The following is a 4,581-nucleotide window of genomic DNA, read 5'->3' as shown; positions in this document are numbered from 1 at the left end:
CGACTTGGATCTTATCCCTGCCAGTCATGTACTAAGGGCTGGAAGATAATTATTCTTTAATTCATTTTCACACTGTACATCTTCCTTTTTGAACACTACAATCTGAGATGAAGATAATGGAAACATGTCTGTTCAAAAGCTGCAGGGAAAAATGAGTCAGCAGCTATGATCATTTTTACTGAACCTTCATAACTTCTATTTTAGAACAATGCTAGCTCTGCATGTTATTGTACAAGTGCACACTGTATGCACACCAGATGGCAATTTGGGATTGGATGCAGGAGCTGAGGATATATGTAATACTCTTCTCACAGCACACCTTGAATTTCAGGATCATTTCAAAGAACATTCTCATTTTTTCTTTCCTTGTAATGAAACACATCTTTTCAATAAAGGTGTTTTCTGTTAAGATTAAGAAACTAGGAGTGGAGGAACACATCTCTTAAACAATGAGAAGTTCTGTTTCATTCTCTTTCCACTCCTGTGAAAGCATTAATATTAAAAGCTGAACTGGCTTCTGGTTTAGAGCGGTTATGAAAAAAATCACAGATAAAAGGACTGAAATAACTGTAAGAACAGAACCGCTTTATATTTTTATCAGTAATAATGCTCTTCCATTATAAGACAAGAAAAAGTTCTTTGCCCTGCATTTAAACTTTAGCTAATCTCTTCTGCTCCAACTGAATCCATTGGTTATTCAAGGTATTCTTAACCAAAAGAAGCAATTAAGATTTACTATTTTTATGGACATCAAAACTCTCTTGAGGCCAATTAAGATCTAAATAATCAAAATCACTTGGAGTCTGTATTCCAAGGTATAATCCCACAATGGCATTATAACCTCATCTGCAGTGGGGAAGTGAAGCCTTTCCCATTCATTAAGGCAAATGTTTTTGCAGGATAGGGTATGAAGAGTAGTTTTGTTTCTATATCCAGTACATGGATTATGAAACCTGAATCTCCTGCATGAAACACATCTGTAATTAACCAAAACTTTCTTGATGGAGAAAGCAAATCCATCCACTCTTAGTCTTCTGCAACTGCTTAAGTGTTTTTTTCATTTCATTCCAGCCCCTACATTCAAACTCTACCTCAATAAATGGCAAGACAACTCTCTAAAAGAAACAGATTTACTGGGCTGGGATTTTCCTCCAAAGAATATCTGCTGCCATCTGTTGACATCTGACGTGCTCTCGAGTCTTAAATAAAATACAATCAGATTATCAGATGTTACACATACAATTGAACCTCTCAGCAGCACTTGTAGATATTGTCAATTAGACACTTGAAACTGAGCCGTGTGTTTCCATGCTGCAATAAAAAAGACACAGGGAAGGCTGGAGTCTGTGAAAACTCCCAACTCCTCAGCAGAGAGCAGTACAAAATCATTTGTGTAGCTGTTGAGGAAAGTATTTGTAGTTAAATCAGTGGGACTAGACAAAGGCTGCAGAGTGGTGCTTGCAGGGAGGTACTGAGTCATGAGAGGGCACAGGGATGGAAGAGCAGTGCATGGCAATGCAGGGCCAAATATGCAGCTGGGCTGAGTTTGGGAATAACAGTGGCTTTGTGCTTCCCTATGCAAATGTACAGGAGTCATTTTACAAATTCAAAAGAGGAAAATACTTTGTGAGAGTGTAGAAAACCACAACAAAGTACCTTTATGACTATTCTGCATAAGCTCTGTTGTACTGAGTGCAGGACTTAAAATTTTTTGGGACTCTTACAGTTTTTCTCCCTCAGCACTGCATTCATAAATCCATGAAGCCTTATTAAGGGAATGAGGCAATTCTCCCCTCCATTTTTACATCAGTACCAAAAAGTAAAAGTTATTGGCATGTATATAGACTTGTTCAGAGGTCTTGTGTTGCAGTTAATTTGAAATAAGTTAATAAACTGTAGTTTGCTCCAGTATTTTATTTTTAAGACAATCCCCTACACATCTCTAATAGAGTCACAGCCTGTTGTACAGTATCTATGGGCATTAAGCCATATTTGGGTTTTTTTTCATAAGTTGAATTATACCCTTGCCTGATAAACTTCTTCATCCAACAGACAATGCTGTTTTCTCTCTATGCCTTTGCTAATCAGCTTGCAAGAGGAAATATTGGTCTTTTCAGATGGGGAAGATGCACTTCTGAACACTAAGTGCATCTTCCCCATCTGAAATGGGAATTTTTCTTCTGATCCTTGCTTTGAGAGCACCTTCAGGAGAGTATTCAGATCTTTGGTGCTGACACAGGAGCTGAAACGCCCCTGTAGCAGTGGGGAAGTGCTCCCCAGTTATGGGCAATGTGCACAACTGTTTCCATTGCCAAAAGGAAGAAGTCACTCCTGTGGCTTCAGAGCTCTGCTCACATGGCAGACTGTACATTTTCAAGGTGTCAGCCTGATCATTTGGATTTATTTGGATCTAGCATTTATCATGTTTTATGTAGAGGCAAAACAGTACATTTAGAGCAAACGCACATTTGTTTCTCTGTCAGTTTCTTTGGCTCAGATGGATCCAGGCTCTTACAAGACTCACCAATGTCAGGTGTGGGCTCAGTGCAGAACCTCCCCTGCAGGGAGGTGATGCCTGCTTTCCCCAGAGGAACTGATCCTGCTTTCTGCCAGCAAGTGACAGCTGGGAATCTCCTACCAGAGGCTCTGGAGATCCCCATCAGCACACTGAATGTGCAATCGCTGCTTCATTTTGCATCTTTGCCCTAAAAAGAGACTTCAGGTCTTTTCAAGGGTATTCTGATTATTTTTCTATGCTGTTAGATAGAATTTTGTTTTAAGAATGTTTTCTCTTTGAATTTCACAGTGTGTTTTTTATTTTCTTTATCCACCAGCTGCAGAGTAGAAACTGAAGGCTTGCTAGTAAGTGCTATCAATAAAAATGGAACTCCTTAAGTTTCAGGGATAATCCCCTATTATTATAAATGAGTTTAGTGAGATATAAGATAATGAAACAATAAACCCCTAAAACCTAAGATTTAGCAAGGAAATACCAAGAGAACTTGGAATGCTGCATTCTGACCTGAGTGATGTAATAAATGCTTAATCAGCTACTACTAATAAATTTTAAGCATCAGAAGGATCTGGATGCAACAGCAATAGAATCAAGTTTTAGATTATTTGCAACAACTTTACATCTCTTTTGTTCTTAATTAAAAAAACAAACAGCAGCCCTGATTTAGAGGACTTCAAAGAATTTGAAAGTTTAAGAGACAGCAAAAATTGGTGCCAGCATAACTAGACACCGCTATGGCTATACTAATATATATATATATATATAGAGAGAGAGAGAGAGAGAGGGAGTTTGGATCACCCTCTTCCAGGGGCATCATGATTGAAAGGAGGTCCAAGCTGCTAAATGTAGAATGCTGAGATTTCAGATCATGCACGACTGTAACCTCAGATTTATCAGAGCAAACTGTTCTGACCCCTGTTGAGAAGTTTATTTAGAAGCTCAGCTAGAACCTGAACAGCAATGTCAAGGGCCATGATGTTAGACATTTTCCCCTACAGGATGCAGAACATTGTAGATGAAAGTGTTTTGGTTAATCTTCCATGTTGATCACAGAGTAAATGATTTCTTATGCAGCTAGCCAAGAGCAGATCTGTAGCAATGATTTCCAGAATATTATGGCACACCAATGATTAATTGCCAACATTGCCTATTCAACCAAGATAGCAACTGAAATAAAGACTGATAATTATGTTTACAAAATGGCAATTGAAAATAATTTGGTAGGTTGCAGTTGGTCCTAGGCTATGTTTATCAAGCAGATTTACTCTACTGTCTTCTCTTAGATCCAGATTCATGTGTTACAATTAATTACTCCTCAATTCTCTGTTGCATAGACATTTATCAACATGATGTGCCAGGGCCCTGGAGTTTGTAGGTAGGGAAGAATTATAAGAGACATTCCTCTAGGGGCTACAGGAAAGTTTGTGTCAATAGAGACCTAAGGTATGTCTATAGAAAGGGAAATGGAAATCACCTTTCTCTTCCATTTTCTACCTTGCTTTTCCCTTTTCCGGTCTCTCTTGCTCTCTCTCTGTGGTGGAGTGCTCCAGAAGAAGGCCCAGTTTTACACTGTACATTTTTCTCCTGTTCAGCTTAGATTTCACCCTGGAAGAAGGTGGTGGACAGGTGAGAGCTTTCTGCTTGGCACAAGTGTGAATTTGTTCTAATAAAAAGCAGCAGAAAGTTACTGGGCAGAACAGCTTCCAAATCCCTGCGGTCATCAAAGCCAGATGTGCATGGAACACATCATTAATGCCTCTTCCAGGTGAGAGGGAGCACAGTGAGCCCATGTGAAGGTTATTTCACAGAAATCCTTCTTTTACCCTCAGTTTCTAGAACTATTTTCTGCTGTCTCTCATTTTGCTTTGATTTTCTTAAACACTACAGAATTGGAGGCAGCTGTGGCTTTTCACTGACTCATGCAAGCATCAGGTGTTTAAAATCTACTCATACAAGCATCAGGTGTGTAAAATCTACTCCTACAAGCATCAGGTGTGTAAAATCTACTCCTACAAGTATCAGGTGCATAAAAGCTGTTTATGGGCCTTGATTTGGGTTCTTTCTGG

Source organism: Ammospiza nelsoni, chromosome 4, assembly GCF_027579445.1.
Source record: "Ammospiza nelsoni isolate bAmmNel1 chromosome 4, bAmmNel1.pri, whole genome shotgun sequence".
NCBI classification, from domain to species: Eukaryota; Metazoa; Chordata; class Aves; order Passeriformes; family Passerellidae; genus Ammospiza; species Ammospiza nelsoni.
This window is presented reverse-complemented; position numbering follows the sequence as displayed.